Raw genomic sequence first — 22,592 nt, 5'->3', positions numbered from 1 at the left:
TTAAAGATGATGAGGCAAGGTCCTTTCAAAGGATCCCCATTGGCGTTCATCATCAGAGGTCCTTCCAGAGGATCTCCGATGGCTTTCAAGATTGTCAACGAAATATCCAATGCACGGAGGATGTCGCCAAGATGTGCTGAGGAGTGCAGACATGAGGAAAGAAAGGTGACGACACGACCATGTTCTCTGTATGTAAATCATGCTTTAGATTGTAGAGTGAAAGCAGAAGCACGGCCGTGCCTCTTTTGATCATATAGTGCAAAGAAAAGCATGGTTGTGCCTTTTACATGCACATGCACGTGGATTTAGTGCTTCTGGTTTACATCACGTATGTTCCTACCAAAAACTTACTGTTAAATCCTGCCACATTATTATACATATGTTTTAAAGCTTTTAAAACGATAAAATAAGATATAAATGTCTCAGGTGCCTCTGATATCTAATTTTTTTGCAACCTTCATGTGCAGGACTTCACAGGGAGCACGACAGATGAGTCCAATAACTGCATGATTCCTTTAGCCACCCTTAAGGGAAAAGAACCTGCACATGAGCAAGTAGTATAGAGGGACAGTTATTGCGACAGCAAAAATGTTGAGGTGGAAGGAGTGCAAGTCGTTGGGTTTACGGGTACCAGAGAATCAAATAACAACAGCATTCCTGAAGATGATAGAATAGAAGGAGGCAACAACGTTCGAGAAGTAGTGATCGAGTGGACATCTAGCAGTGGTGGCGCCCCCGCAGCTGACAAGCAAGCGAGCTGCAGCAACTTTGTTAGAAACGAGCTAATTCCTGGTCATGAAAGGGATGATATCTCAAGTGACAACGATGACGACCCCAATGGAGACACGTTAGACAGCATCGATGTCGGGAAGGCAACGCAAGAAGAGAAAGAAATGGATGACATGTTCAAAGGAAGCGCATACCCATCGATCGAGGAAGTAACGCAAGCACGTGAACCAGAGGATGGGTTGCATTTCAAAACAAGGGACGATGCCTTCTTTTTCTTGTGCACATTTGCCAGAAAGGTTGTTTTTTCGGTGAAGCGATCAACCATCAGAAGAGCAGGCCCCGAAATGGAGGTTGACAAGCAAGTGTTCCATTACACAAAGGAAGGTGTGAATAAAATGACCGAGAGACTTGTGAAGCACAGAAGGAGCAATTGCTTGATTAGGATAGGCTGTCCTGTTGAAATAATAGCAAAAAGAGATACAGAGAGGGGAGTACGGTACTTAAGGAATGTTCGCCTAGAACACAACCATGTGCTACACTCGTGTGATTGGATGCTGAAATTTATGAGGTGCTATAAGAACATGAGGCCCTAGGAGAAATTTTTTATCCAGGTCCTGCAGAAGGCAAGGCTAGAGCAAAGAAAAATCATGCAGATTTCACTTCCATGGGTAGAATGAGGTGGGAAATTATGTTTGACACTATTGACATAAGCAACATTGCATGCCAGGACAGAGCTGGCCAGAGAAACACATATATCGAGGACACGATGAATCTGTTTGCGGAAATGTAGAGGAAGAGGGCAGGGTTTCATCATGTCGAAGAAATCGATGGAAACAATGTGGTTCAAAGCCTGTTCTGGACAGACTCATTGTGCAAGATGAATTATGGCATGTACGGAGATTTCGTGTCTTTTGACACGACATTTTCTACGAACATATACAGATTACCGTTTGCACCAATAATCGGGGTTGACAACCATGGGTTGTCCGTCCTTTTTGGAATAGGTCTCTTAAAGGATGAGACGATAGGGTCATTCAAATGGCTCCTAAGTACATTTGTTGAGGCAATGGGAGGAAAGGAACCAAAGTTCATAATAACAGACCAGGACAAGGCGATGAAGGCGGCGATAGAGCAAGCACTTCCATATACCAGGCACAGGTTCTGTTTGTGGCATATACGGAAGAACATGAAGAAGAACAATGCAACAGTGTTTGCGCAACATCCAGGGATGTCTGATGAGTTACATCTAATAATCAAAAACTTACTAAATGCAGATGAATTTGAAGGCTCGTGGAAAAGAGCGATTTCAAAATATAAAGCAAAAGGAAATAGGCATCTAAATGCGTTGTGGGACCTTCGTACATTCTGGGTACCAGCCTACTTCAAGGACTACTTTTATCCATTCTCATCGACGACCACACGTAGTGGGAGCACAAACTCAATGTGGAAAAATTATGTGAAGCACAAGGATACCATAAAGATGTTTGTTGGTGCGTACAACATCATCCAGCAAAATTGCCTTGCTACGCTTGACAAGAAAAGGCACCAGACAGAAGAGAAGGTACCTTCACGAGAGACAGGTTTCCCAATAGAAACAGAAGCAAGTGAAATATACACTAATGAAATTTTCAGGAAATTTCAGCTAGAGCTGTGCAACCGTACATACTACAAGTGTCACGACCTGGCAAAAGGTAGGCAATACCTTTTAAAAAGGATCTCATCGCAAGATAAAGACAGGAAACCGTACCCAGGTGAGGAATTTGATAGGTCTGAGTTCAGGGTAGATGTGGATGAGTATAAGGAAATATACACGTGCAGCTGCAAGAAGATGACTAGGGATGGCATTCAGTGCTGCCACGTACTTAAGGTTATGGACCAGACATGCATGGTTGAATACCTTCCAAAATCCTTTATCATCCCCAGATGGACCAAGAATTGGTCAGATAGCTTGAGACTACTGGCTACAAGTCAAGGTGACAAGATGACCGCACAAGAAGATGAAACTATGAGATTCGGTCTCGTGTATGCAGAGTTGTCCGATATATGTTCACATGCTTGCAGAAAGGACAAGGCATACAATGTGCTACTTGAGTGTATGCAAGAAATGAAAATAAAGTCATGACTGCACTTGCTGATGAAACAGACACGGGCAAAAATCCATGTGATGCAAGTCTGAAAAATCCACCTTTGGCTCGCTCGAAGGGAAGGAAAAAGGGGACCGAATCAAAGCTGGCTCTGAGAAGAACATAAAAAGAGGTAGACCCAGTTGCAGCCGTTGCAATTCAAAGGGGCATACGAAATCTAGTTGTCCTACTAACCCAGAAGTGATTGAAAGAAATAGGATTCAATAGGAGAAGATGAAAGCACGGGAGGAGAAAAAGGCAAGATCAATGAAATGGCCGACAACACCAACGACAGCATCGAGAATATCAAACAGAGAAGGAGAATGCACTCTTATCCCGGGGCCAAGACTGTTAACACCATCATCAACGCGAACAACGCCACTGACAACACCAACTACCACACTCACAACAGAGCATAGAAAGCAAAGTCCTGTAAGCACTGTAGAATCTAGTGTCACACAGACGAGGCACACAAAATGTCAGTAACCAAACTTGGTTGAAGCAACAACATGTGCAGATCCTACATTGAGAAAAGAAAGAACGGAATGGAGACTGTTTTCTACCGGCGAACAATACGAGTGAAGAATTGAAAGGTAAAAGGAGGTTCTGAACAGAAATAATATAATGTACGCTATTTTGGACCGTAGAATGTTGCTTCCTAATACTTGAAGAAATGTACCCACGACGAATTATTCTAATTTTTGTTTTCTTTCGTGTATTGTTTTTAATAGGAGAATAGCGATGCTGATATTTGGGGAGAGAAGATTTGTTTTCTTCAAAAAACAGTTTCATCCGTTGTAGCAGGATTTATTTTTTCTTGTGGAGTTGTAAGTTCTGTAACTCTGTTTTGAGGCACAGCTGTGCGCTTGTAAAACGTTCCTCTCGTGGCCTTATGATAGTGCCTCTGATATTTAAAGTCTGAAAGGATGGCCGTGCATGTGAAATTATAACTATTTTTGTCCTGATGGCGTTGCACCTCTGACATTTTTATGTTCCGGTATTGTTTTTGAACAGGCGGAGTGATAGAAAACATTTTGAACAAGGGTCAAGGGCATGCGTTTTCTGCACGTATCGACGTGCCTCTCGCGGAGGGAAACATTTTTGTATAACGATCGGAGTGCCTCTCCACTCGTGTACATACATAGAGTCAGTGAAGAAAAAATTGTGCCTCTACCGGACGACCGTGCATTTCCCGAGAGCAATTCCGTGCTTCTGGAAGAAGCATAGCCGTGCCTCGCGGAGGGAAACATTTTTGTATAACGATCGGAGTGCCTCTCCACTCGTGTACTATTTTCGCATGGAGTGCCTCTCCACTAGAATCACGGCCGTGCCTGTAGAAGTGACATGTCAGACGTGACATTGTATGGTCAATAGATGGGTTACGTGCCACATACATAGAGTTAGTGAAGAAAAAATCGTGCCTCTACCGGACGGCCGTGCATCTCCCGATAGCAATTCCGTGCTTCTGGAAGAAGCACAGCCGTGCCTCGTGATGAAAAAACAGCCGTGCCTCGCGACGAAAAAAGGGAGAGCAGAAAACATATTTCTTTTTTCGTTTTTCTGTAATGCGCGAGAGGATCAATGAGAGGCACTGCATTCACAGTGCAGGGCTGTTTATCTCATTGGGATGCACTGCACTTCTTTTTCTCCAAATAACAATGATTTTAGGCACTTATCTCATTGCAGGGCTGTTTTTGTATTCACATCATGAACCTTCACATCATGGTAGTCCAACTTGATCTACCTACCATGATTACCACCTACAAAACCTACAACTGCGGCACCTAAATTCAAAATAGCACTGCCATTTGACGCGATAGGTGCAGCAGCAATTAAATGAGGCCATGGAAAAACCCACTCACGGATGAGGAACCGAGGAGTCTACCACTGCCCGTTGGGAGGTTGCGACGCAACCTGTCCACTCCACCATCACTTCTAGTCTAGTTTGACCGGTCCCAACGCTCGAACGACTCGTCTCCCGCTGGCCCACAGGGCAGCGACAGCTGCAATGATTGTGCTGTTCTGACGGGTCCTATTAAATAGGAACCACCGCCACCTTCTTCCCCACTCGATCAGTCGACCTCTCCACTCGTTCACCCAACTCCCCTAGCCAAAAAAAACTTGGAACAATGCCGAAGCGAAACCTCGCTGCCCGCGACGGCGACGGAGGTCCGGAGAGCCCTAACCGGCGCCGGATAGTGAACGAGGACCACACACGGTACCTCTGGGAGAACAACCTCTCAGTTCCATGGCCAAGCGTTGTGCTCCAGAGCGGTGGAACCTTAGCGAGAGCCGGGTGCCTGTACCACAGGTTCCGGCAGATGGCCACGAGCGTTGGCGCGAGATCATGCGGAGGCGCAGAATCCTGCCGCTCGATCTCAGGTTGGACCCGGGGTTTGCGCTCACCAGCGATCTCTGGGATCGCTGGTTCATCCCGGGCGTCATGCCCGAGGGGCGTCGGTGGATGTACTTCGCGTCCATTGGGTCGAGGCCGCGACCACCGCCTCCGGCAGCGCAAGAACATGCGGCTCCCCTGCCGCTGGAGGTGGCTGATCAACCGCCATAGGATCAGGCGGCTGCATCCAACAGCGATGATGAGCAGGAGCCTCCGGCACAGGAGGAAGCGCCGCCTGCATCCGACAGTGACGAGGATTAGCCGATGCAACGGAACAGGTGGCAAGGCGGTGACTGGCGTGGCGGCGAAACTAGTATAGGGTTCGTCTTTTTTGTTTGTAGGGTATATATAGTGTGCCCTTATATATGTATGTCGTTTATTTTGTTTTTCATCGAACTATATCTTAATCGAAATGAAGTTATGTTAATTCGTATTTTGTTTATATATGTTTATATGTTTTTTAGCCTCGTACCAGACAAGGATGGCGAGAGTTTCGTCTTTCCTTATGGCAGATCCGTGGACCTATGCGATATGAAGATCCGTGGACCTAAATCAGACGGATACGTGGATCTATAGTTCACGATCCGTGGATTGTCTACGTGCACACCAGTGGATTTACCACGAACACATCTGCGGACGACAAACGTACGCGCCCGTGCGTCTACCGGTGTACGTACATATGTGGTTTTTGTTTTACATCATCGAAAATAAGTGGATCTAACGCGAAAATACACGTGGACCTAAAACATACACACCCATACGTCTAGCACATGCGCAGACGTGAACCTACCACGTACACACACTTGTGTCTTCCTAGTGTAGATCCGTGGTTTACACATTCATGGACCTACCACGTACGCGCACCTAAAACGAAAATCCGTGGACCCGAAACGCAAACACCCGTGCGTCTAGCGGTGTACATCCGTGATTTTCGTTTTACATCACCAAATTTACCTGCAAAAAATGCAAACATCCGTGTTTGCCTCTAGCATATCCATAGCCGTGGCCCTGCCACATACACACAATTGCATCTTGTTAGGCTCACTGTTTGTCATGAAAAATTTACAGAGAACACAATCAAGAAATAATACTAATGTGCTACGTGGACCAAAGTACGTGGACATACCGCGTATGCATCCGTGCACTTTGTTCGTAAGTAATCGTACCGAGGAGCATCCGTGGACCTACGGCGTGCTTACCCGTGCATCTTTTTAGTATACCACCGTATTTTTCATTGTTCCTGTCAAAAAAACCAAACCTACGTTTTTACGCCCAGCACATGCAGACCCGTGGACCTAGCGTGTATCAATCCGTGGATCTACCCTGAACATATGCATGGCCTGAATTATACGCTCCCGTTTTTGTGCCCAGCATATGCACAGCGGTGGACCTACCATGTACACATCCGTGGTTTTTGTTTTACATCACCGAAGTAAGCATTGACATCTGCTATGGGGAATTTGAACTCATTATCCAAGATGTTCCTGCACTTCATTAGCAGAGGCCCGCAGTTAATCATTGGATATGCACCTAAATTGGAGACATTGGGTCAGTGATTCATATTAACTTCAAGCGACCGACCGAGCTGATGCTTACATTTTTACGTCGCATAATTCATACGAAAGCATGGAAACCAAAAAAAAGTACTATGTAGCTACTCCTCATCGGAGTTGTTAACTACCTCCTCTGGCATCGGTTCCACCTCCACTTCGGACTCGTCTGCCGCCATTTCCGCGTCAGGTACGTCGAATAGAGCGTCCACCTCCGCCTGCATTTGCCGTATAACTCGCCGGTTCGCCTCCACTTCAGCCTCATCCTGGATGGACTCCATGATGGCATGTTGCTCCACAATCATCTCGACTACGGTGCATGACTCCTCCATTTCGTCCTCTTCCTCGTCTTCTTTCTGCTACTCCTCCTCGTCTTCCGTCTGCTCCTCCATCTCATCTTCCTCCATTAGATCCGGCAGGTGCCCTCCTTCCTCGTCTTCTGTCTGCTCCTCGTCCTCGTCTTGTGTGTGCTCCTGCTCCTCCTCTTTGTCTTCCGTCTGCTCCTGCTCCTCCTCCTTGTATTCTGGTAGTTGCCTTTCTTCCTCGTCTTCATTCTGACCCTTGTCATCATCCTCGTGCTCCGGCGAGTTCGGAGGCAAGCCGCGAGCGAACCAGGCGGCGCGCCTAGATTTTGATCGAAAGTCGCTCAGCAGTGGTGATCTTACGGCGGACCATGACGACGCTCGGGGGGAGGGCTAGAGAGGAAACGAAATCTTAGATCTAAAAGAAAGGAATAACTCGGGTGAAGGGGCGGAGAGGAAACAGGCAGGCTAAAATAACGGGACTTGCTTTCAGTCAGAGAGCCAGACGGGTGACACACGGCGTTCACACCATGGCGATGAGGGCGGCGGCGCATAGATGCATTTTTTAAAGGGCCGTGTACACGAACAGTCACACGAAACAAAAACTGCCTCTCCACGCATTTACACGGACTAAGCTTCAGTGACTTAGTGCACCTGACTTTGGGTCTATGACAAGTGGGCCCAACAGGTGATTGGCCCACATGTCATACACCCAAAGGCACGTGCAGTAAGTCACTGAAGAGAGTTACTGTTAACCTACTTAAATGTGGGAACCCCCCCCCCTCCACACAGACACACCCCCACTACCACTCCACCGCTCCACACACCCCACTGCCACACTACCAACGGTTCAGAGTCCCTTGTAATTCCAACTGTTTCTCCTTTCCTCATGTTCTCCTCATCTCCATTCCCAATCTCTTTGCTCGGCGTCTCCACTCATACTCTTTTATTACTCACTTGGTCTGCAAGATATTTCGACTGGGTCTGATCCCTTTTTTTATTCATTGGGTTGTTTTGTTCCGTCACTTCATTGAGGTATGCGGTGGTTTCATCTTCCTTTGTATTTATTGTCATTTTTTTACACATTTTTTATGAAAGGTTTCATGCGCCAGTGGTGTAAATCTTCAGTTTCTATATCATTAATATGATTCTCTGTGCGATAAATTTCATGTGGTTATTCATTTGTTGTACACTAGTTTCATTTTTCTGACTGAAACCCAGAAATAACCATTTGTTCATGGTTTTTTTTCTTTTTTATCTCTGTGTTGTTTTCCTGTGTAGTTGTTACGCCTTCAATTAGAGAAAGCATCCCTTTAGTTCATGATATTTTTTGTAGATCTGATTTGTTGGAACAGTTATCAATCAAATAGACGTTGTTATTTTTCTATATCTGATTTATTTTAGGTTCTCAATTCTTGTAGATGGACACATTTGGTTCTGCGTCATCAAAGAAAGAAGGGGATCTGGTTAAGGTTGGAAATTTGCTTTACAATTACTGTACTAATATGCTTATGTTTTCATATTATAATTTAAATCTTAATATGTCTGTCGTAGGCCAAGAGGCCCAGGGTGGATTGTGATGAAGTTGATGATGACACTCGTGCTGTAAGTTGATTTTTTATTTCGTTTTCGCCACTCAAGTTTGTAATAGCTTTCTTGGTACTACATACTATTAATAGCTTTCTGTAATAATACTGTTTATGTGTTTAAAACTTACATACTATTAATTACTACTTTTTTTGTTCATATGTTTAACTGTTTGTGTGCTTAAAAACGATTGTTTAATTGTCTTCTTCATTATCTATTTGTCAAGTTAATAATTTCTTTATTTTTTATCATTTTCGTAGTTGTATGATCGAGCACCAAAGGTCTTAGAGATTGCCCTTTCAACGAAGGAGCAGCTAGGCCTGGAATACGGTCTGGTTGACAATGTTGTTGTATTCTCAGTGTGCCGCAGCTTGTTCTCAGCATCATTCTGTGTTGCTTATGCACTTCATGACTATCTTGGCGATTGGTCATTTAAGGTAGCAGACCATTACATCAAAGATGAGGTTGTTGTCAAGTTTGACAACTTGTTCTTTGTGAATGTTGTGCATGGAAAAAATTTCAAGCAAGGTGCAACCTCCAACAATTATGCAGTTATGATGGCTACCAAAGTTGTGGAGCTGAAGCCTTGCAAGCCTGATTGGTTTGGTCGTACAAAGACTCAGATCATTCGACCTGCCACTTCCTGAGACAGTGCCTCTCTGTCGATGCCGGTGCTGCCAAACCTGGTGGAAGTTGGTCTGTTTGAGGAAAGACAACACTTTATCTCTTTTATGACTAATTATCTATCTATTTGTAAGGTTTATAAATTAGTGAACTACGAGCTACCTCCTGTTTTCTTCTTGTTAAATGTAATGACAGATGTTCTGAGCCTTGTTTGAATGGAGTGTGTGTAAACTATGTTTTTATCAACATGGTCTTTTGAAGTTTGTAATGTTCCTGATTTCTTTCTTATTTTTAGTTTATTTTTTTCAAACATGAAACACATGTGTGTTCGTAGGAACTAATGAGTTATCTAATGTGACCAGTTTACTTATCTAATGTGCTTCGTGGATCAAAGTTATCTAATGTGACCAGTTTACTTATCTAATGTGACCAGTTTACTTATCTAAAGTGCTCCTACCTCGCAGCCAGCCGTGCGTCTATCTGGAGTACATCCGTGGTTTTCGTTTGATGGCTGCACTCCCGTGGCTGTACATGTGCTGTAAGGACCAAGATGCGGTCCTTTCCGATCTGGGGATCGAGGCCCCGAATTGGAAAGGAGCGCATCTAAGCGTCTCGCAAACAGGGAACACAGCACATACAAAATAATAATAAAGAGACAATCAGGGATTAATTGTCTTCTTATAAATATATCAGAGTACATCATGCATACAATCAAAGTAGTTCCGCTACGGACTACAAACAAGAGAAAATGACTATGCTAAGCTGCCTACTGGCCGAGGATCACGACCATGCCTCAATCTTCTGGATAGTTCACGTACAGGCGGTCTGTCTCCTCATCGCACTGCCATGCTAGCTGCGTGCCGTCGGGATCATCTGTCTCTGGTGTACCTGAACCTGATGGTATTGTGGAGGAATCCGTGAGCCACGGGAACTCAGCAATCTAAGACCTTGGTGCCAGAACTAGTCAAGTTATTAGATAGGATAAGGTGAAGTGTTTAAGGTTGCAGCATCCTAAGCTTGATTTGGTGGCTAACTTACGTATAGCATTTATGAAGGTGGACTATACTAGCGGTTGAGAATACCTGATCACTAAGTGATCCTTAACACCTACCTACGTCAATCATAACCCCACCGTGTTCCCGGTCGAAGAGAGATCTTCGAGGGGACAGTCGCGGTTACGAACACGGTTGGCAATTTTATTAACTTTTGTTTGAGTTATCTAATACCGAATGTTAACAAAATATTCCAAGTTGCCACATAATCGCGGGCACAGCTTTTCGAAAGATTAAACCCAGCAGGGGTGCTCCAACTAGTCCATCACAAACGTACACGGGCCGCAAAGGAAACCTCTTTCACGAATCTCGTGATCTCGTCGGATTTCTTAGAGGAAAACCTCAACTCTGGGGGAACCAAAGCTTCACCGGGATTCCTATACGCAAGATATATCGCTAAGGTAAGACAAGACCAGCAGGACCTCCCGACATGTCGACGACCCTGATAAGAGCCACGTATCTCAGTCTCAGGACACGCCGGATGGAACTAGCTACAGGTATCAAACCTCAAGTTTCCTTGTGGTGGCCCTGCACGCAGACCAGATTGGACAAACACTCATGAGGAGCACTGGCCCGGGTTGTTGATTAAAGATCCTCGGGGTGATCATTCCCTATACAGATTATTATTATGTGATTAGCAAATTAACACCAATGTTGGGTCCTGCCGGACAAGTCTTAACACTACGAGATTTATCGAGGGGGTCCCCATAACAACCCCGAACGTGTTAGGAGCGATCAATATGGAATCAAACACCGGTAGCCGGTAACTAAGGCGGCAATAACGGAAAAAATCACCCGGCAAAAGGCTAGGCCTTCCGTTATTTACCAAGTATATAGGTGCATTAATTAAATAACAGGATTTAAGATAATGATATCAAGCTCATGTTATCACATGAGACAAAGCACCTGCATCTAGCAACGCTAACATTAGTAGCTGAGCAAAGCCTACTTAGCCATTCAAGTTTTGCTAGGAAGGGATAGTGTTTGGTTTCATGGCATATCAGGAGGCAATTTAATTCAGTGGTAGGCAGCGAGCAATATGACATGGAAACGCAAACTAACATAACAAGTCTAGAGATGGAATCAAGGTCATATCATCTTGTCTGTGATATCCTCAGCTTGGAATGGTTCTTGTTCGTCCTGCACGTACTCTCCCGAATCCACGTACTCGTTCTCCGATCCCGGTGCTACCCAACATAATAATAGCATCCAATGAACAATAGAACCTCAAGATGCAACAAGCACATGATGCATGAGATGAATATGAGCATGCATCACTATTTCTATCACTAGCACAAGCAAAAGAAGCTAAAACATGTTCCTGCACAGAACTGCATTCTAATATATTTTGACATGCATTAGAATGACATGATCAGGTGTGTCTCGTGAAAAAGATACAAATCCATATAAAGAACATTACAAACGGAGCTACGGATCAACGGGAATCAACGAAACAAGATATGAAGCCCTACGTGTCAAAATCATCACCATACACTCAAATGGCACAAATCTGGTATTCCCATATTGCCAAGACATAAAACAAACCATCATGGATGGGGTTGAGCAAGGAAGAACATCACAACATCAACTAAGTACTCACAAACATCAAAATGACAAAACTACACAATCTGCCATAAACTGCATCATAGCACTTTGCGAGCTACATGCAAAGCACCTACAGCCACCCAACTATGACAAATAATATATGTGGCTGTAGCTAGCCAATAATACTACCAGAACAATCAAGAATCACACAAAAAGGAATTAAACACAGAAAGTTACAAGGCTGTAAACTTGCCCAAAAACATCAGTTTTCAGGGACTTAGTGAAAATTCCAGATTCTCACTTTCTGTCTATGCTCTGAAGCATTTTGACAGCAGCCAAAACTATATCTACAGGACTCGAAATGACATGAACTTTTACAGGGAGCTTGACAAACATATCAGGTCCAACTTCGTAGTTGAAATCTAAGGCTATATCACAACACAATGACCAGCACAACCTCATCAACATGAGAAGAAAATATAAACAGATTCTCACTAATCTGGAATTTCAGCCACATGCCTACTTTGGATGGGCACAACTTGCACACATGGATTCCAAATCATTAATGGAAACCAACATGTGGTAGAGGGGGTCACCCTCTACTACCACAACCAAGAAATAAATACAAGAGCACATCACAACTCATGGGACCAAGCTCTAAACATAGAAGAAAATGCAAATATGTAATCTTTAGAAAATGCTCCAATGGAAAAAATGATTTCATCATTGGATTCCTGGGATCTTTCTACCCCAAAACCATATATAAAACATATGAACTTGCTTGGAGCAAGTGAGCTCAAACTAGGAAGGAAAAACTACATAGAATCCAACATAGTGAATAGTGCAGCATTCATGCAACTCTCACTAGAACAACTATCACATAGCTATGCTCATGTGCACAAGGACAATATGGACATGAGGGTTTGGACCCCATGTTGGTGTCAAGCACATCAACAACACATAAAATTCTCTCACTATATCACCCACACACACACACATCATGCCCTCTCTCATATTTAACATGAGGAGGTGCACAAGTTGCAACTGGGGCCGTTTTCCTCACATACATATCAACACCACAATCTCATCACAAGCTCTAAAACCCCAAGAACAACATGAGGGGGGAAAACTATCATGCAAGTAACATGGAAGCAACACTTACATAAACTTACTAGGTGCCACATGTGTGTGCACTACCTACACACACATCATCTCAACCCCACACACCTACTCATACTAGCAAAACAAAAGAATACTAACATCTGCATATAATACATACACACACATACATACATACACCAGCACCACTACATATGTGTGCAACACACACACACACACAATCTGCCACAGATCTAGTAACACAAGCAAGAATGCAACATGCACCCCTACACATGCCTCTCTACAAGGGGAAGCACCACACACACTCACACATGTGATCATCACCATGTGTATGCACACACACACACCTAAGCAAGCAACCTACACATAGATTTCTACCAAGTTTAATCTACTCATGCACTCTACTATTGGTAGCACCAAACATTAGGAACACAAGCTGAAGTGAGTGAATAAAAATACCCACAAGAGACCAAGCATGTGCAGCAACTTTGCAAGCAAAACATAGCAAACAGATCTGAATTGCAACAAAAATAAAAAGGACAGGGGAAGGATTCGAACCCTGGATCCCCTGCTAACACACCCAACAGCATCACCACTCTACTGCAGCCTCTAGGTCGACAGCAACAAGGGAAAAGAACAGGTTATAGAGCAATTGCAGCTATTGCATGCTACTATGCCGAGAAATAGGAATTAAAAAGGAGGGAAAGCTGGGATTCGAACCCACACCCTCTCGAAGACAAACACCTGCTGTTACCACTGCGCTACGATATGATACTTGACAGAACAGGGGACTGAACCCAAGTAACTTGGCCCAAGCACCTGGTGCTCTGCCTGGCACGCAGAGGTGCACCGGCGACAGGGAGACGGCCGCAGCAGAACGGCTGCTACTGCTATGCTACGGGAAGAGACCCTCCACCACGTCGATGCAACACGAAGGGGAGAGCTCCCCTGCTACTGCTACATCTCTACACACCACACATACAGAGAAGATGCACGCACTTATCCATGAGCCGCTGCCCTGATCTACCTTGCTCGCCGAAGACCATGGCGACAGGGAGGAAGGAGACACGCCATGCTGCCGCAACGGCTTCGACATGCCAGGGAGACGAGCTCCTGATCCTACTACTACCACACATCGACAGAACGCAAGCCGCACCACGCTACTTCACACACACTACCTCGCTATGCTCTGACGAACAGCACCAGAGAGGAACACGACGAGCTCTACCTCGGATCCGACCTATCTACGGGGAAAGTAGGAAGGGGGAAGGCACATCACCTTGGGGAAGGAAGGAGAGGACCCCACAGCGACGAGGCGATGAAGAGGAAGAAGACGAACTACTGTTGCCGGACCGAAGAAGAGGAAGAAGAGCTCCTGGTCCGAGGCGATGACGAGGTCCTGGCCGTCGTTGAGGTCGCTCCTCGACCTCAACGATGGCGGGAATGGAGCGCGGGGCGATCTCCCGTGCCCCTGGACATGGCCGCCGGTGCCGGAGACGACGGGAGGCAGGGGATCGACGGCGGTGGTCATCTCTCTCTCTCTCTGCTATCCTAGTTTGCAGAGACTTACCGGGAGGGGAGAAGAGAGATGGGGAAGATAGTGGCGGCGTGGAGAGGGAGGCGTGGAACCCTAGGGAAAGGGCACGGACGCCAAGGTACTTATGGGGCCTCGACGGGACGGCGCCGTCATGCCTCCCGAGTCCTCTCTCTCTATAGCTCCAACGGAAAGCAGACAGGCAGGCGACGGCGTTAGAGAAAGAAGAAGGAGGAGCGGGGTGGGCTTCTGGTGCGAGAGAGAAGGAAGTTGGGCCACGGGAGGAGGGTTTGTGGCCCAAGTTGGCGCCAGGTAGAGAGAAAGAAACCCTGAGGGGGGGTTCTAATTTAAACAAACTAGAGAAAGAACTAAAACCAGGGCAAAACTGAGGGGGTTTAAAATAAAACAAAATACCCCCTGGTCATAAGGGAATTATGACCCATTTATATAAAATAGAAAAGAATTATTTGGGGCAACTAAATATTTCAAAACAGCATTTACATTATCTGTTTTGGGAATATTTGCACCTTTCAAATATGGATCTAAAACAGAAGATACACCACTTCACAACCACCACAAAATATGCCAAAACAAGGACATTTTAAAAACAGGGATATAAAGGTGGAATTTTGAACTTGAGAATAAAGAGAGAAAAGAGTTTGCAAGTAAAAGGAGGGGTTTTGAAAATATGACAAGCCCCACTACACTTAGTACTATCATAGCAGCACCTCATCACACCCAACAAGATCACATGCATCACAAGGTACCTAACCACAAGATCACAACCACCACATGAAATGCTATGACCATATTGCAACAACACAAGACATGGGCATGACATGATATGTTATGCATGCATGCAAGGGAAGGAAGTAGTAAGGGATACACGTAAAATCATGACACAAAATGACATCATCATATCCAAGACAAGGTGGACCCACATGCAAAAGATTTCCAAATATGGCAATTACACACTTGGGGCACTACAGGTGCCCTCCCGTGCCTATAAGGGATGCACTCCCGTGCCTGTTAGTGGCTGCACACATGTGGCTGTACAGGCTGTCCTCCCGTGCCTACAGGGGTTGTGGCTCCGTGCCTGTAGGGGCTGGACTACCGTGCCTATAGGGGATGCGCTCCCGTGCCTGTTAGCGCCTACACTGCCCTTTCTGTACAAGCTATCCTCCCATGCCTATAGGGGCTGCACTCCCGTGCTTGTTAGCGCCTGCATTCCAGTGCCTATAAGGGCTGCACTGCCGTGCCTGTTAGTGGCTACACTCCCGTGGCTGTAGAGGTTGTCCTCCCGTGCCTATAGGGGTTGTGGCTCCGTGCCTGTAGGGGCAGGACTCCCGTGCCTATAAGGGATGCACTTCTGTGCCTGTTAGCGGCTGCACTGCCGAGGCTGTAGAGGTTGTCCTCCCGTGCCTATAGGGGCTGCACTCCCGTGCCTATTAGCGTTTGCACTCCCGTGCCTATAAGGGATGCACTGATGTGCATGTTAGTGGCTGCACTTCCGTGGCTGTAGAGGCTGTCCTCCCGTGCCTATAGGGGTTGTGGCTCCGTGCCTGTAGGGGCAGGACTCCCGTGCCTATAAGGGATGCACTCTCGTGCCTATTAGCGGCTGCACTCCTGTGGCTGTAGAGGTTGTCCTCCCGTGCCTATAGGGGCTGCACTCTCATTCCTGTTAGCGGTTGCACTCCCGTGCCTATAAGGGATGCACTGTCGTGCCTGGTAGTGGCTGCACTCCCGTGGCTGTAGAGGCTGTCCTCCCGTGCCTATAGGGGTTGTGGCTCCGTGCCTGTAGGGGCTGGACTCCCGTGCCTATAGGGGCTGCACTCCCTTGCCTGTTAGCGGCTGCACTGCCGTGCCTATAGAGGCTGCACTCCCGGGCCTATAGGGGCTGCACTCCCGTGCCTGTTAGTCGCTGCACTCCAGTGGCTGTTGTGTTATCTTTATTTTGTGTACTTCGTGTACTTGTTATGAATGATAAACATTACATAGTTCAAATGATGAAGATTACATAGTTCAAGTGATGAAGATTATGTTGGAATTAACCACGAGTCTGTGTCCGGTACGGACTGGAATCAATCATCGAGTCGTATTGTATGATAGGCTAGATTGCTTCTTTATATATTGTTGTAGCCTACATTGTAAGATCACCAAAATCAAAGCAATAAAATCACCCAGGCTCGATACGAGCCTGTTGGCTAACTCGGCGTATATTGTCTTACACCCGCTAGCTAGCTAGATTTGAAAGATCCATCCACCAGGGTGCTAGCCTGCTTGTTAACTATTGCTACTTATGTCTCCAGCCTAGTTGGTCGTTCCATCGGAAAGTACACGACAGATCGGTGTGACGTTGGGACCTCTGTCAACAATTGGTATCTAGAGCTTGGTTTATTGGCGTGATCTTCGGAAAGCAATCGAAGGATCATGTCGAACCCGGGCAAGGAGATCATTGTGGCGGGAGCGGGAGCACCGATGCCGACTGATACGTCTCAAATGTATCTATAATTTTTGATGGTTTCACGCTGTTATCTTGTCTTCTATGGTTGTTTTATGTACCCTTTTATATCTTTTCGGGACTAAGTTATTAATTCAGTGCCAAGTGCCAATTCCTGTTTTTCCGTGTTTTTGACTCTTTTTAGATCTGATTTTGGAACGGAGTCCAAACGGAAGAAAAACCCCGAAATGATTTTTTTCCCGAACGGAAGAAGTCCAGGGGGCTTTTGGGCCAAGCCAGGAGGACTCCAGGGAGCGTACAAGCCCCCACTCCGCCACTAGGGGGGAGGCGGCGGTGGGCAGGCTTGTGGCCTCCCTGGCCGCCCCCTGACCTAGATCTTTGGCCTATAAATTCTCAAATATTCCGCAAAAAATCAGGGGAGCCTCGAAAATACTTCTCCGCCGTTGCAAGCTTCCGTTTCCGCGAGATCTCATCTGGAGACCCTTCCCGGTGCCCTATCGAAGGGGACTTTGGAGGTGGAGGGCTTCTTCATCACCATCATCGCCCCTCCAATGACTCGTGAGTAGTTCACTTCAGACCTACGGGTCCGTAGTTAGTAGCTAGATGGCTCCTTCTCTCTCTTGGATCTTCAATACAAAGTTTTCCGTGATCTTCATGGAGATCTATCCGATGTAATCTTCTTTGGCGGTGTGTTTGTCGAGATCCGATGAATTGTGGACTTGTGATCAGATTATCTATGATACATATTTGAGTCTTTGCTGATTTCTTATATGCATGATTTGATATCCTTGTAAGTCTCTCCGAGTCTTGGGTTTTGTTTGGCCAACTAGATCTATGATTCTTGAAATGGGAGAAGTGCTTGGTTTTGGGTTCTGCCATGTGGTGACCTTTCCCAGTGACAGTAGGGGCAGCAAGGCACACATCAAGCAGTTGCCATCAAGGGTAAAAAGATGGGGTTTTTATCATTGGTTTGAGATTATCCCTCTACATCATGTCATCTTTCTTAAGGTGTTACTCTGTTCTTTTGGACTTAATACACTAGATGCATGCTGGATAGCGGTCGATGTGTGGAGTAATAGTAGTAGATGCAGAAAGTATCGGTCTACCTGTTTCGGACGTGATGCCTATAGAAATAATCATTGCATAGATATCGTCACGACTCTGCACAGTTCTATCAATTGCTCGACAGTAATTTGTTCACCCTCCGTCTATTTGCTTTCATGAGAGAAGCCACTAGTAAACACTACGGCCCCTGGGTCTATTCACATCCATCGTTTACAACTCCGCTTTTACTTTGCTTTGTTACTTTGTTGCTTTCAGTTCTCACTTGGCAAACAATCTATAAGGGATTGACAACCCCTTCATAGCGTTGGGTGCAAGATTTTTGTGTTTGTGCAGGATCTTGAGATACTCTTCCACCGGATTGATACCTTGGTTCTCAAACTGAGGGAAATACTTACCGTCGCTGTGCTACATCACCCTTTCCGCTTCGAGGGAACACCAACACAAGACTCCAAGGCCACGGGGGGAATCCTTTGCATACTTGCCTAGGAAGTCCATTAAGGCGTAGCCACAGCTGAAGGATTTATAGTGCCGTCGACACAAGTATTTCTGGCGCCGTTGCAAGGGATACACAGCAACCATCACCGACAGTGGGGGTGTCGCAGTTCCCCCGGCTGGATCAAGAGGACTACGCACTATGGGCCATGAACATGGAGGTCGCGATGGAGGGAGCGGAGTTCTGGGAAGCTGTCGATCCCGGCGGCGCCGAGTACGCGAAGGGATGCACAGCCGTGGACCTACCATGTACACATCCGTGGTTTTTGTTTTACATCACCAAAGTTCGTGGCAAAAAAACTATCCATATTAACTTCAAGGCACCGGCCGTGTTGATGCTTACATTCTTACGTCCATAATTCATACAAAAGCATGCAAACATAGAAAAGGTACTACATAGCTACTCCTCATCGGAGTTGTTAACTACCTCCTCCGGCACTAGCTCCTCCTCCACTTCGGACTCGTCTGCCGCCATTTCCGCGTCAAGTACCTGGAATAAAGTGTCCTCGTCCGCCTGCATCTGCCGTATAAGTTGCATGTTGGCCTCCACTTCGGCTTCATCCTAGATGGACTCCATGATGGCCTGCTGCAAGTCCTCATCGTCTTCCATCTGGTCCTCCTCATCTTCGTCCATTAGATCCTCATCGTCATCGTCTTTCGTCTCCTCCTCATCGTCGTCTTCTGTCTGCTCCTTCCCCTCATCGTCTTCCGTCTGCTCCTCCTCCTTGCCTTATGTCTGCTCCTCCTCCTCCATTAGATCTAGCAGGTGCCCTCCTTCCTCGTCTTCCGTCTGCTCCTCGTCGTCGTCTTCTGTCTGCTCCTTCTCCTCATCGTCTTCCGTCTGCTCCTCCTCCTCGCCTTCTGTCTGCTCCTCCTCATCAACAACATCTTCCGTCTGCTCCTGCTCCTCCTCGTTGTCTTCTGTCTGCTCCTCCTCCTTATCTTCATCATCTTCCGTCTGCTCCTCCTCCTCGTCTTCCGTCTGATCCTGCTCCTCCTCTAGTTCGGTCTCGTCTACCGCCATTTCCGCGTGAGGTACGTCGAATAGAGCGTCCTCCTCCGCCTGCATCTGCCGTATAACTCGCCGGTTGGCCTCCACTTCAGCCTCATCCTGTATGGACTCCATGATGGCATTTTGCTCCACAATCATCTCGACTACTATGAGTGACTCCTCCATTTCGTCCTCTTCCTCATCTTGTGGCTGCTCCTCCTCCTCGTCTTCCGTCTGCTCCTGCTCCTCCTCCTCGTCTTTCGTCTGCTCCTGCTCCTCCTCCTCGTCTTTCGTCTACTCCTGCGCCTCCTCCTTGTCTTCTGGTAGTTTCCTTTCTTCCTCGTCTTCCTTGGACTGTTTCGTCTGATTCTTCTCATCCTCCTCATGCTCCGGCGAGTCCGGGGGCAAGCTGGCAGTGATCCGGGCAGCGCGCCTAGATTGGATATCCGCCTCAATCTGCATCCGACGCTCACGAGTGAGCATGGCGTAGGTGGTGATCTTACGGCGGACCATGACGACACTCGGGGGGGTGGCCGGAGAGGAAACGAAATCTTAGATATAGAAGAAAGGAAGGGCTCGGGTGGAGGGGCGGAGAGGAAACACATAGGCTTAAATAACGGGAATTGCTTTTGGTCGGCGAGCCAGACGGGTGACACGCGGCGTTCACACCACGGCGACGAGGGTGGCGGCGCATAGATGCATTTTTTAAAGGGTCATGTACACGAGCAGTCACACGAAACAGAAACTGCATCTCCACGCATTTACACAGAGTTACAGTTAACCTACTTAAATGTGGCAACCCCACCCCCACCCCTCCACACACCCTCACTACCACTCCATCGCTCCACGCACCCCACTACCCCACTACTGACGGTTCAGAGTCCCGAGGGGCTGCACTCCAGTGCTTATAGGGGTTGCGCTCCTGTGCGTCTAGGGGCTGCGCTCCCGTGCCTATAGGGGCTGCACTCCCGTGCCTTTTAGTGGTCGCAGTGTCATGCGTGTTAGAAGCTGCACTCCAATGCCTATAGGGGTTGTGCTCCCGTGCCTACAGGGGCTGCACTCCCGTGCCTTTTAGCGGCTGCACTGCCGTGCCTACAGGGCCTGCACTCCAGTGCTTATAGGGGTTGTGGCTCCCGTGCCTCTAGGGGCTGCGCTCCCATGCCTATAGGGGCTGCACTCCCGTGCATTTTAGTGGCCGAGGTGCCGTGCCTACAGGGGCTGCACTCCCGTGCCTTTTAGCAGCTGCACTGCCGTGCCTACAGGGCCTGCACTCCAATGCTTATAGGGGTTGTGGCTCCCGTGCCTCTAGGGGCTGCGCTCCCGTGCTTATAGGGGTTGCGCTCCCGTGCCTTTTAGTGGTCGCAGTGTCGTGCCTGTTAGAGGCTGCACTCTAGTGCCTATAGGGGTTGCACTCCCGTGCCTACAGGGACTGCACTCTCGTGCCTTTTAGCAGCTGCACTGCCGTGCCTACAGGGGCTGCACTCAAGTGCTTATAGGGGTTGTGGCTCCCGTGCCTCTAGGGGCTGCGCTCCCGTGCTTATAGGGGCTGCGCTCCCGTGCCTTTTAGTGGCCGCAGTGCCATGCCTGTTAGAGGCTGCACTCCAGTGCCTATAGGGGCTGCGCTCCCGTGCCTATAGGGACTGCACTACCGTGCCTAAAGGGGCTGCACTCCACTGCACTTACGAATGATAAAGATTACATAGTTCAAATGATGAAGATTACATAGTTCAAGTGATGAGGATTACATAGTTCAAATGATCCAGATTACATAGTTCAAATGATAAAGATTAGATAACAACCTGATGGATAGATGACATTGAATGATGAAGATTACATAGTTCAAATGATCCAGATTACAGAGTTCAAATGATAAAGATTAGATAACAGGCTGATGGATACATGACATTGTAGTGCCAAATGATGAAGATTACATAGTTCAAATGATGAAGATTACATAGTTCAAATGATGAAGATTACATAGTTCAAATGATAAAGATTAGATAACAAGCTGATGGATACATGATATTGTAGTGCCAAATGACAAAAATTACATAGCCTAATTGTCATTAGGTCGAGGATTGCAGCAAATGACATCATTTCTTTCTTTGACCCATGCCCAACGAGAAGCCTGCTTCGGCTGTGGCGAAAAATGTTGCTTTACTAACCAATCAATGACCTGCCCATGGTTGTCAATGTTAAAATGTTCATGTTCTTCCCTTGTTGCATAGAGAGAAACTTGTATTGCAAGATCACGTCGACAATCTTTTTCCCTCTTCTTCAGCTTGGTGATCTCGTGCTCCTTTTTGTCGATTATTCTTTTCCCAACGTCCTTATAAAAATAGTAGTCTGAAAAGGCTCTACAAGCCGCATTCAATGCATCAATCTCTTCCACCCAGTCGTTCATTTTTTCATCAGTAAATTCGCGTTCACGCTTCACCGCCGACTCAGCAGAAACCTCAGCATAAATGAACAGTGTCATCCTGCACTTCAGAGAATGACTATTCAATACGCACTAATTATTCGATACTCACCCAAGCAAGATTTTGTGCATTCCTATATTTATAAGATAATTGCCAAAATAAATCCTACTCGATACTTCACTAAAACACATTTTGTTAACATTATAAGCTAAATTTTCCAAACAAGATATAACAATGCATGGCTTTCCGCACCAAAAAAGTGTGCGCTGCAGAAGGCCTCAGAGGCGTGCCTTTCGGCTAGTTGGTTCGAAGGAGAGGGTGCCCCTATACTTCGCTCTTTGCGAGCTAGGGTTTCTCTAAGAAGTAAATAATCTAAGATGTAACAATTGTAGCAAAAAAAGAACATTTAACAAAAAAAATTGGATGAATCGGAGGAGAATACTACAAGGAACGAAGTTATGGAAAGATTTTTGTTAGGGAATCACCTTTTCGCGAGGATTCGATTGGGATCTTTGAGGGCAAGGAGATAGGAGGAGAGAAGAATAGAAGCAGGAAGCTCGGGGCGAATTAATGGGGAAAGTGATTGTGGTGGGACCCGCACAA

The 22,592-nt window shown here is 46.6% G+C and overlaps 1 pseudogene; it reads left to right on the top strand.

Moving 5' to 3' along the window:
• Positions 1-78: 78 nt before the first annotated feature.
• LOC123425212 lies at positions 79-3,875 on the top strand (annotated as a pseudogene).
• The last annotated feature ends 18,717 nt before the right edge of the window (positions 3,876-22,592 follow it).

Source organism: Hordeum vulgare, chromosome 2H, assembly GCF_904849725.1.
Source record: "Hordeum vulgare subsp. vulgare chromosome 2H, MorexV3_pseudomolecules_assembly, whole genome shotgun sequence".
In the NCBI taxonomy this organism is placed as follows: domain Eukaryota; kingdom Viridiplantae; phylum Streptophyta; class Magnoliopsida; order Poales; family Poaceae; genus Hordeum; species Hordeum vulgare.
The sequence above is the reverse complement of the archived record's forward strand: the minus strand, read 5'-3'. Positions and strand labels throughout refer to the sequence as shown.